General features: G+C 36.1%; 1 protein-coding gene across 2 annotated transcripts in view; it reads left to right on the top strand.

The window, feature by feature from the left end:
- Positions 1 to 13,158, top strand: part of DACH2 (dachshund family transcription factor 2) — a 670,017-nt gene that overhangs the window by 614,500 nt on the left and 42,359 nt on the right. The window lies entirely within an intron of this gene.

Raw genomic sequence — 13,158 nt, 5'->3', positions numbered from 1 at the left:
AACAAACAAAAAACAGTAGCATTTCTATAGGCTAACAGTGAACAATGTGAAAAAGAAATCAAAAAAGAGATCTCATTATCAATATCACAACAGTGACACAAAATTCAATGCCTAGTAATTAACCATAAAAATGGAAGGTTTATATAATGAAAAGTACTAAATGCTGATGAAGAAAATTTAAGAGGACACTAAAAAGTGGGAAAATGTTCTACGTTCATGGATTGAAAGAATAAATATTATTAAAATGTCCATACTACCCAAAACAATCTATAAATTCAGTGCAATCTGTATTAAAATAATGACATTCTTCACAGAATTAGAAAACACATTCTTCAAATTTATGTAGAAACACAAAAGACCCAGAATGGCCAAAGCTATCCTAAGTAAAAAGAACAGAACTGGTGGAATCACATTGCCTGACTTTCAATAATACCACAGAGCTATAGTGTCCAAAACAGAATGATACTGGCATAAAAATAGACACATAGACCAATGGAACTGAATAGAAAACTCAGAAACAAATTCACACACCTACAGCCAACTTATTTTTGACAAAGTTACTAGCAGCATACACTGGGTAAAAGACATTCTTTTCAGTAAATGGTGTTGGGAAAACTGAATATCCATATGCAGAAGAATGAAATATCGGACCAATGTCTCACCATATACAAAAATCAGATCAAAATGGATTGAAAGACAGAAATCTAAGACCTCAAACTGAAACTACTGCAGGGGAGCTTTGGAGAAAATCTTTAAGACATTGTTCTTGGCAAAAATTTCTTGAGCAGTACCCTACAACCACAGGCAATCAAAGGAAAAAAAAAATGGACAAACGGGATTATATCAAGTTAAAAAGCTGCTTCATAGCAAAGGATACAATCAAAAAAGTGAAGAGACATCCCACAGAATGGGAAAAAATATCTGCAAACTACCTATCTGACAAGGGATTAACAACCAGAATATATGATAAACTCAACAACTGTATAGGAAATAATCTTATAATCTCATCAAAGAATGGGCAAAAGATTTGAAGAGACATTTCTCAAAAGAAGACATACAAATAGCAAACAGACGTATGAAAAGCTTCTCAATATCATTGATCATCAGAGAAATGCAAATCAAAACTACAATGAGATATCTTTTCACCCCAATTAAAATGGCTTGTATCCAAAAGGCAGGCAATAACAAATGCTGGCACAGCTGTGAAGAAAAGGAACCCCTCATAAGCTGTTGGTGGGAATGTAAATTAGTACAAACACTATGGAGAACAATTTGGAGATTCCTCAAAATCTAAATTGAGTTACCATACGATTCAGCAGTCCTACTGCTGGGTATACACCCAAAAGAAATGAAACCAGTAAATCGAAGAGACAGCTTCACTCCTATGTTTGTTGCAGCACTGTTTACAGTGGCTAAGATTTGTGTGTAACCTAAGTATCCATCAACAGAAGAATGGATAAAGAAAATGTGGTGCATATACACAACGGAGTACTATTCAGCTATATTAAGGAATGAGATCTTGTCATTTGCAACAGCATGGATGGAACTGGAGTTTATTATTTTAAGTGAAATAAATCAGACACAGAACAAAAAACTTTCCAACAATATGGATTGAATTGGAGATTATTACCTTAAGTGAAATTAACCAGTTACAGAAAGTCGAACAGCACAGTCTCACTTATTTTGGGGATCTAAAAATTAAAACAATTGAACTCATAGACATATAGAATAGAAAGAAGGTTACCAGAGAGTGATAAAGGTAGTGGGAGGGTCGGGAGAGGGTGTTGGTGATGGTTAGTGGGTATAAAGTATAGATAGAAAGAATGAATAAGACCTACTATTTGATAGCACAACAGGTTGACTATAGTCAATAATAGCTTAATTGTAAATTTTGAAGTAACTAAAAGAGAGTAACTGGTTTGTAACTTGAAGGATAAGTGCTTGAGGGGATGGATACCTCATTCTCCATGCTGTGCTTATTTCACATTGCATACTTGTATGAAATCATCCAATGTACGGCACAAATATATACACTTACAATGTACTGACAAAAAATTAAAAAAAAAAGAAACAAAGAAGGAAACAATCTACAAAGTAAACAGACAGCCTACATAATGGGAGAAAATATTTGCAAAGTATGCTTCTGACAAAGGTTTAATATCTAGAATCTATAAGGAATGTAAACAGATTAAGAAACCAAAAACAAACATCCCCAATAAAAAGTAGTCAAAGGACCTGAACAGACATCTTTCAAAAGGAGGCATACCCACAGACAACATACTTATGAAAAAATGCTCAACACCATCAATTATTAGAGAAATGCAAGTCAAAATCACAATGAGACACCATCTCATACCAGTCAAAATGGCAATTAATAAAAAATCAAAAATAGAATGATGGTTTCCAGCTGCATCCATGTCCCTACAAAGGACACAAACTCATCCTTTTTTATGGCTGCATAGTATTCCATGGTGTATATGTGTCACATTTTCTTAATCCAGTCTGTCACTGATGGACATTTGGGTTGATTCCAAGTCTTTGCTATTGTGAATAGTGCTGCAATAAACATACGTGTGCATGTGTCTTTACAGCAGCATGATTTATAATCCTTTGGGTATATACCCAGTAATGGGATGGCTGGGTCATATGGTACATCTAGTTCTAGATCCTTGAGGAATCGCCATACTGTTTTCCATAATGGTTGAACTAGTTTACAATCCCACCAACAGTGTAAAAGTGTTCCTATTTCTCCACATCCTCTCCAGCACCTGTTGTTTCCTGACTTTTTAATGATCACCATTCTAACTGGTGTGAGATGGTATCTCATTGTGATTTTGATTTGCATTTCAGATGCAGCTGGAAACCATCATTCTTAGCAAACTATCACAAAACAGAAAACCAAACACCACATGTTCTCACTCATAGGTGGGAACTGAACAATGAGATCACTTGGACTCGGGAAGGGGAACATCACACACCGGGGCTTATCATGGGGAGGGGGGAGGGGGGAGGGGGGAGGGATTGCATTGGGAGTTATACCTGATGTAAATGACGAGTTGATGGGTGCAGCACACCAACATGGCACAAGTATACATATGTAACAAACCTGCACGTTATGCACATGTACCCTACAACTTAAAGTATAATAGTAATAAAAAATAAATAAATTTTTAAAAAATCAAAAATAACAGATGCTGGTGAAGCTGCAGAGAAAAGGGAACACTTATACACTGCTGGTGGGAATTTAAACTAGTTTAGCCATTGTGGAAAGCAGTTTGGTGATTTCTCAAAGAACTTAAAACAGAATTACGATTCAACCCAACAATCTCATCATTGGGTATATGCCCAAAGGACTATAAATCAGTCTATCATAAAGACACATAAGTACATATGTTCCTTGCAGCACTTTCACAATAGCAACGACATGGAATCGACTGAAATGCTCATCAGTGCTAGCTTGGATAAGGAATATGTAGTAAATACATAGCAGGGAATACTTCGCAGCCACAAAAGTAATGAGATCATATTCTTTATAGCAACATGGATGGAGCTGGAGGCCATTATCCTAAGCAAACTAATTCAGGAACATAAAACCAAATGCTGCATGTTCTCACTAATAAGTTGGAGCTAAACGTTGAATACACAAGGACACAAAGAAGGGAACAGCAGACACCAGTGCCTACTAGAGGGTAGAGGTGGAGGTTGGGAAGAGAGAGATGATAAAAAAACTGCATATCTGGTACTAACCTTATCAACTGGGGTTGAAATAATCTGTACTTCAAACCCCCATGACATGCAATTTACCTGTATACCAAACCTGCACCTGTACCCCTGAACCTAAAATAAAAGGTTTTCTTTCTTTTTTTTTTTAAATTTATTTATTATTATTATACTTTAAGTTGTAGGGTACATGTGCATAACGTGCAGGTTTGTTACATATGTATACTTGTGCCATGTTGGTGTGCTGCACCCATCAACTCGTCATTTACATCAGGTATAACTCCCAATGCAATCCCTCCCCCCTCCCCCCTCCCCATGATAGGCCCCGGTGTGTGATGTTCCCCTTCCTGAGTCCAAGTGATCTCATTGTTCAGTTCCCACCTATGAGTGAGAACATGCGGTGTTTGGTTTTCAGTTCTTGTGATAGTTTGCTAAGAATGATGGTTTCCAGCTGCATCCATGTCCCTACAAAGGACACAAACTCATCCTTTTTTATGGCTGCATAGTAATCCATGGTGTATATGTGCCACATTTTCTTAATCCAATCTGTCACTGATGGACAATAAATAAAGTCTCTAGAAGGAGAATTTAGGTAGGGGAGATGATCATGTAAATTTTGAGGTACTTGTAAGACATCTGCTGAAGATGTTGAGTAAGCAGTGAAATATACAGTATGAAATCTAGGAGACAGGTACATGCTGGAGGTATAAAATTTGGAATAATAAGCCTATAGATAGCATTTAAAGTCATGAAATTGGACAGAATCACCAAAGGAGTGATTAAAAAAGAAAAGAAGCCCAAGGATTTAGCCCTCTGACATTCCAGTTTAGGCTTGACAGATGAAGAGAAACTTCTGAAGGAAACTGTGGAGGAGGAGTAAATGATGTAGGAAGAAAACTAAGAGAAAATGATGCCCTGGAATTCAAATTAAGGAAATATTTTAAGGAGTATATGATCAACTGTGTCAAAAGCTATTGAGAAGTCAAGTAAGATTGGGACTGAGAGTTGACCATTGGACTTACAAATATGTATAATTTGCCACCTTCATAAGAATGGGATCTTTGGACAGATGGGACAAAAGCTTAATTGAAGTAAGTTCACAAGACAGTCAAGTAAGTATAGGCAACTCTTTCTGGGAGTTTTGCTACAAAATGTAAGAAAAGGAGTGGTGTGGTAGTCGGGCAGCATATGGTCAAGAAAAACCATTTTTAATATGTGAAAATCTTAGGACCATAATTAATCAAGTCAACAGGACCACAGGTAGAATTGTAGAGATGAAGTTTGAAAAATGGAGAATTCTAAAGGCATTACTTCCTATATGCTACATATATGCCATGTATGCTTCATTTATGCTTCCTCAAATTACAATTCAAAGAATATTCTTCTCATAAGTTTCAACAAAAAGACAAGCTAAGAAAACTAGTCTCAAACACGGCCAGAAACAATATTCAATGATTCCTATCTCAGAATTCGACAATCCTATCACAAGAAGAAACTCTCTATAGGAATATACAGGGATCTATAACATTATACGTGAGAAGCCATGAAGACAAGAAATTGGAATACTGCTCCTTTCTTCTACAATACTAAATATAGACCATAGTGACCCCCTAACACCACCCCCACTATATATACTCTGAAGAAAGGTTGGAGACAGAAGGCAGGGTAGAAGACAGTCAGATAGATAACCATTTTCAGTGGTGTGACAGAATTGAAATAAACAAAATATGCATCTTGGCACTATTTCCTCTCCCTTCAAACTGGAGCACTGAGAGCAGTACCAGAAGTTTTTGCAATATTAAGTAGTAGAGTGGAGATGCACATGCACTTATTACTTAAAGAGCAACCTGCTGCCCATTAGATTATCAGTGCTTGTTAATGATTATATCACAGTTGATACCTGCAACCTGCAGAGTCCAAGCCACAAGCCATATGCCTTTGTGTCATGGTTATCATCACAGTAAGGAGACAGCCAAACTATTACTCTAAGTGATGAATAAGAAAGTGGATAGAAACAGCATGTTCAAATTGGTCTGATGAAAATTCTTACTGATATTGTCATAAAAGATAAAGAAAATGGTAGCTTCTCAAACATTCACAGCAGTGTTGGTTTAATTATTTACAAAGTACTTATAAATAATTCTACATAACATTTTTCTGTTAAGATTTTATGTGCCAATTCCAGTATGATATTTTGGCTGCTGGATTGGGAAAATATTTCTAATTTAATGAACAGGAGCCATGAACAAATTTAAGATTACTGCAGTAAAAAACATTTTCCTCCAAAAATAATTTTGTTCGTCATCATTGCTGATATAGTTTGGCTGTCCCCACCCAAATCTCATCTTCAATCCCCATGTATTGTGGGAGTGACCCGGTGGGAGGTAATTGAGTCATCAGGGCAGGTCTATATAATGCTTTTCTTATGATAGAGAATAAGTCTCATGAGATCTGATGGTTTTGTAAGAGGGAGTCTCCCTGCACAAGTTCTCTCTTTGCCTCCTGCCATCCATGTAAGATGTGGCTTGTTCCTCCTTGCCTTCTGTCACCATGGTGGGGCCTCACCAGTCATGTGGAACTGTAAGTCCATTAAACCTCTTTATTTGGTAAACTGCCCGGTCTTGGGTATGTCCTTATCAGTAGCATGAAAACGGACTAATACAATGGCCTTTAACGAGGGGTTGAAAAATAAATCTTTAAAAAAATAGCACCAACATTTAGTGACCACATAGAAGCATGTTTCTAGAGTTTTAAATGGAAAATAATAATTTTGTGCTGACACTTTTGAGTGAAAATTAAAAGATCTAGTTTACTCTCTCAGGGCTAGAAAATGAAACAGCACATCCAAGGGTGGTGGCTCAGGCCTGTAATCCCAGCACTTTGGGAGACCAAGGAGGGTGGATCACCTGAGGTCAGGAGTTTGAGACAAGCCTGGCTAACATGGCGGAACCCCATCTCTACTAAAAAATAGAAAAAAAAAAATTAGCCAGGCGTGGTGGTGTGCACCTGTAATCCTAGCTACTCAGAAGGCTGAGGCAAAAGAGTCGCTTGAACCCGGGAGGTGGAGGTTGCAGTGAGCTGAGATCATGCCATTGCACTCCAGCCTGGGCAACAAGAGTGAAACTCAGTCTCCCCGAAAAAAAAAAAAAAAAAAAAGAAAGAAAGAAAGGAAAAGAAAATGAGTCAGCACTTATTTTACAGTGTGAAGTAAAGGTCGATGCACTGACCAGAATGTGAAACATAAATAGGGTTTTTTACTCCAAAGCACAACACTGTAATGCAACATGTTATTTTGTTAGCTGCAGAAAATCCATATGTATCTGAGCAACCTCAATTCTTTCCTCCCCCAAATAAATAATTGTACTGAGGGGCATAAGGCAGGAAGAGAGGAGATATCAAAGCAGGTTTTAGAGAAGAAGTGAAAATTTATTAAAAAGTGTTAGAGCAGGAGCGAAAGGAAGTCAAGTGCACTTGGAAGAGGGCCAAGTGGGCAACTTGAGAGATTCGAGTGCACTACTTGACCTATTGACTTGGGGTTTTATATGTTGGCATGCTTCCAGGGTCTGTGTCTTATTGTTCCCTTGAGGTGGGCTGTGTGCATAGGTAGTGGCCTGCTAGCACTTGGGAGAGGCCGCATGCGCAGTTTACTGAAGTTGTGAGCATGCTCACTTGAGATGTTTTTTTCCTTATCAGTCGAGTATTCTTATAGGAAGATTATATACCAGTTAAACTCTGCCATTTTGCTTGCCTCTTAGTGTACATGCTTAAGCCTACTCGCCCAGCTCCTGAGATCTCATTGGGAAGCGGCTGATCACCAGCTTCACGTGTTTTCTATCTACTGGGAGACTGACTTTCCTTGGTGCTAGCTGCAACCAATTATTATTTTAGAGAGACAGCTTAACAACCACCTGACCACCACCTTATGGTTTCTTGACATTCTTGGTGGGGTGTGGGTCTCTTGTCTGTTCATTTCCACCTAACTACTCCAATTTGAGACTCCAGTGCATGCAATTGAATTTTCTTCTACATGTTGCATGTCTTTTCACAATCATTGGACTGCAATGATATGCAAAACATTATTTGTAATCATATCACTTTCTCACTTTTTCTTCTCCATGATGATTTCTTTTATTTTGACTGATAATACCTACACTTCAATCTAATGAGGATTTCCCCTTTCCCTTATTGTTACTGAATTGAGATTTTTCTCACACCAATGGCTGAATTGCAAAGTAGAGAGGAAAATAACTGCTCAGAAACTATCGGTCAGGAAACAAAACCTTATTTACATTCACATTACATAGAAGACACATTTAAGTCACTGGAAACTCACTTTAAGTTTCTTCTTTTTAACCTCCTTGATAAAACACCAACTTAGATTTAAAGTTGATTGGGGCTCTAAGAATATTTAGGAGTTATTTGTTTTAAATAGGCTGGCTCTACTCCTAAGGTACATCTAAGTACACTTTCTCCTGATTTGTCCTTAATTATGGGGTTAGCTTTCCAGTTTTTGAGAATTTCAAGAGGTATTCTTAAAATCCATATGTCTACATTTTAAGAGATTTTTTTCCGCCTCGGACAAATCTTTATTCTCAATTTATATTACTCTAGATCATTTTACTTTGAATGTAAAAATTGTGTAACCATGATTGCTGATTCATGAAATAAGAACAAAGTTGTTATTTGTTATTACAAATGGTTAAATTGTAGAGGCTTCTCTGTGGTTTCAGTAATGGAAAAGGACAGCAGCTCCCATGAGGTAATTTTAACTTCCTTGTGTAAGAAGGGAATCACCCTTGTCTCTGATGGAATTTTTGTGTGTCTTTCCAGCATCAGGTATTCAACCTTAGGTTAGATCTTTAAAGGATGATTGAGTATTTGGATAGTGTTTAGTTTGCATAGCTAACACAAATACATTTACCCTAACTTTTAGGTTGCAACAACCTCTTGAAACCATTAAAATCCAAAAGATTACATCTGGTATCAATAGTTTAAAAAAAAATTCCAAAAACAATAGATGGAGTCTATTTCAAATGCTCCATACAATTTATAAAACATATCCCTGTCTTTTAAGTATTTTCAGTGAAAATGTTCTAAATCATTGTGTTTATTCATAAGATGTGAAAAGGAGTCTGACATCTTTTAAGCCCTAGGTAACAGGATATAGCTCTATCTTGGTTCTTCTAAATGAATTTGAACAAAGTATAAGATATGGCCATGTGCATAACACCGAAGGGAGATAAGAAGACAAAATATAGTTAAATACTATACATTAGTGTGTAAATGCATTTTCTGTGTTTGGAGATGCTACAGCATAGAGGTAACATTTTTGCAAATAAAAGATGATTCCAGAAGGACTCATAAATCCGCCTTTTTGTCAAGGCAATAGAAATAGATGTCACCTATTTCCCAAATGATGCACATTTTGACAAAGGTAGAGGACTGGAATTAACCAAAGGAAAATTACAATGAATAATTGAATTTCTCGGTTGTAATTCAATTTTGGATAATACTTCAGTGCTATGGAAATTATTTTATTTTGCCTAGAAAAATATTTCACAAGCGTACTGTGTTTCTTGGTAGAAATGAAGAGAGTAGCTTTAAGTTTTATATGCCCTTGGCTATCATACACATGTATGCGCACACAGAGAGATTTGTCATTAAAATTGAATTGGACAATCAATTCAATCTGAAAAGATGTCAGCTCTGCAAGATAATTGATTTGGTTTCTTTTTGTTTGAATTTACTAAATGTTTTACACCCATATGATTCAACAATAAGGGTCAATATAGTTGTATGCATAAAGACAGCTCAAGTTGTATACGGCTATGGCTAGTCTTTTTTTGAAAGTACAGCATTCAGTATTAAATCATATTTGTTGTACGTAATAAAGAACAAGTACCCAAGAGATTAGAATCCACAAATTTAAAATTCTGTTTTTCTAAATATTATATCTTGAATAGAATAAATCCACTTTACATTGTAAATACCATTGACTCTTGAACAATGCAGAGGTTGGGGCACGAACCACCACCTGCCTCCAGTCAAAAATTCACATATAACTCTTCTGTTTGTTTGTTTGTTAAGTGACAGTGTCTTGCTCTGTTGCCCAGGCTGCAGTACAGTGATGCAATCATATCTCACTGCCACCTCAACCTCCTGGGCTCAAGGAATCTTTCACCTTAGCCTCCCAAGTAGCTGATACTACAGATGTGCACCACTATGACTGGATAATTTAAAAAATGTAGAGACAGGGTCTTGCTATGTTACCGAGCCTGGTCTGGAACTCATGGCCAAAAGTGATCCTCCTGCCTCGGCCTCCCAAGGTGCTTGGATTACAGACATGAGCCACCATGCCTGGCCACATGTATAACTTTTGACTCTCCAAAACTTGAAACTACTAATAGACTGCTGTTGACTGGAAACTTTATTGATAATGTAAATTGTCAATTTACACATATTGTATGTTGCATGTATGATATACTGTATTCTTATAATACAGTAAGCTAGAAAAAAGAAAATCTTATCAAGCAAATTATAAGGAACAGAGGATATATTTTCTATTTATCAAATGGAAGTATATCATCATAAAGGTCTTCCACCTTACTGTCTCCATGCTGAGTAGGCTGAGAAGGAGGAAGAGGACTGGTTAGTCTTGTCTCAGGGGTGGCAGTGGTGACAGAAAATTTGTGTAAGTGGACCCGCACAGTTCAAACCCATATTGTTCAAGGGTCAGCTGTAGTATGTTGTTACTAAGGACATAAAACAGTTTGGTAATTAACTCTCAGAGAGTAAGAACCTAGTTCACACTAAGCATGGAACACTACTTAAAGAAATCATCTCCAGTAATGCTAGAAGAATCACACTTCTTTCCCACTTATAGAAACCCATTCATTTTGAACTTAGGGAATATGGATTTGATAACCAGTGAATCAATGCCTCAAATCCTCTTCTAATTACTGACTTTCTGACCACTAGACATGTTTACAATATTGAACAATCCCACCTCAATCACATTCAACAGAATGAGTATTAACCTGTTGAGTGCTTTTTCCTTAAATTAAAGATCATGGGAAGTTTCTAGGAATTCAGTCTAGGAATCTATTTACCTTTAGGCTTTTGTGTTGTAAACCTTAATATGTGCTCTCTAGGCAGCTCTAGCTTATTTCAAATGTTCATATGACTTTCGGTCATATGTAATTTAGAAAACAGGTACTTATTGAATGTCCACTCCGTATATAGCAAAATGATAGCTTCTGCAGAGGAAAAAGAATGAGTAGGTCATAGTCCCCACTCTCAAATAATTTAAGTCTAGAGATTTAAGACATTATCATGTGAACTTTTTTTTACTTTTATATTAAGTTCAGGGGTACAAGTAAAAGTTTGTTACATAGATAAACTTGTGTTATGGGGGTTTGTTTTACAGATTATTTAATTACTGATAAAGCATATAAATAACATTTGAAGAACATATTTTAGTAGATAGTGTGAGATTCCATATGTGTGGTCAGAAAATTTACACTGTGTAGGATTTCAAAGTGAAAGATTTTTGTACTATACCTTTGCTTTCTTCAAAAGTGTGGACATTTTTGAGAGGCAGAGAGGAATGGTTCGTGTTTAGGCTTCAATATTTTGGCAGGCATGTTACATGATTTTAAAAAGAGGCAGCTAGATAATAGGTGGAGGTTTTATATTTCATTATTATAACTTTATTCTTTTTGCAAAACAATTGGAAACTGCCAGTGAAATTTATTGATATGTAATATTTGTATATTTTATGCAAGATATGTGGCATTTTGTCACAAGCATAGAATGTGAAATGATCATGTCAGTGTATTTAGGATATTCATCGCCTCTAGCATTTGCCATTTCTATGTGCTGGGAACATTTCAAATGCTCTCTTCTAGCTATTTTGAAATACATAATATATTGTTGTTAACTATAGTCATCCTATTCTTCTATCAAACAGAACTTATTCTTTCTACTTAATTATATGATTGCACCCATTAAACAACCTCTTCATCTCCTTCCCCCAACACACGTACCTGTCCCAGCCTCTGATAACTATCATCCTACTCTCTACCACCATAAGACAATTTTTAGCTCCCACATATGGGTGACAGCAAATAATATTTGTCTTTCAGTACCTAGCTTATTTCACTTAACTTAAAGACCTCCTGCTCCATCTATGTTGCTGCAAATGACAGGATTTCGTTCTATTTTATGATCAAGTAGTATTCTATTGTGTATATATACCACATTTTCTTTGTCCATTCATCCCTTGATGGACACTTAGGTTTATTCCATACCTTTGCTTTTGTGAATAATGCTACAAAACCATGCAAGTTCTGATATTCCTTTGATATACTGATTTCTTTTCCTTTAGAAAAATATCCAGTAGTAGGACTCTTGGATCATATGGTAGTTCTATTTTTAGTTTTTCAAGAAATATCCATTCTGTTTTTCATAGTGATTGTACTAATTTACATTTCTACCAACTTTGTATCAGTTCCCTTTTCTCCAGATCTTGTCCAGCACCTGTTAGTTTTTTTCTTTTTAACAATAACAATTCTAAGATGAGATCTCATTGGGGATTTAACTTGCATTTTCCTGATAATTAGTATGTGGAGTCTTTTTTATCTACCTGTTGGCCATTTGTATGTCTTCTTTTGAGACGTGTCTATTCATGTCCTTTGCCCACTTTATAATGGGATTATTAGGTTTTTGGTTTTGGTTTTTTTTTTTTTTTTTTTTTTTTTTTTTGCTATTGAGTTGTTTGAGTTCCTTGTATATTCTGAATGTTAGACCCTTGTGGGATGAATAGTTTTCGAATATTTTCTCCCATTCAATGGGTGTAGTGTGTCTTTACTCTGTGGCTTGTTTGCTAGTACATTCTGAAGAAAGGTACTGGTTAATAAAATAGATTATTGAGATACATATAAGAGAATACACTCTTTGGGATGAAGGAAGGATGTAGGAAGTGCCATTTTACTCTATCTTGAAGGGTAGGGAGAGAATATACACACATCACGCACGGTTCCCATTCAAAAACATAAATAAAATTTCTGAGGACTGACTAGAAGGCAAAGTGTAATAGCAAGAAAGATCATAAAAACAAAAACAAATATTTCCAAATTTCAATTCCAAAAATTCTGAATTTATCATTAAACTGTTTTTGCTTCTAATTTAAACTCTAATGTTCTCTACTTTGAGGGCTTTTTTTTCTACTCTGGCTCATTCAAAACTTACACAAACACATAAAGCACATTGAGCATGTAACATGTCATTTTTATTTGCCAAATTACAGTCATGGAACGATACCTTGTACAGAAAGAGTAAAACCTACGCCAAAGTGAAAATGTATTTCCTGGATTCATTTTGGAAAACATAGTAACACTGCAAGTTGGAAGCCTGATTATTCATTGTCATACTAGCACA

The sequence above is a fragment of the Theropithecus gelada genome, chromosome X (assembly GCF_003255815.1).
Source record: "Theropithecus gelada isolate Dixy chromosome X, Tgel_1.0, whole genome shotgun sequence".
Taxonomy (NCBI): Eukaryota; Metazoa; Chordata; class Mammalia; order Primates; family Cercopithecidae; genus Theropithecus; species Theropithecus gelada.
This window is presented reverse-complemented; position numbering and strand designations above follow the sequence as displayed.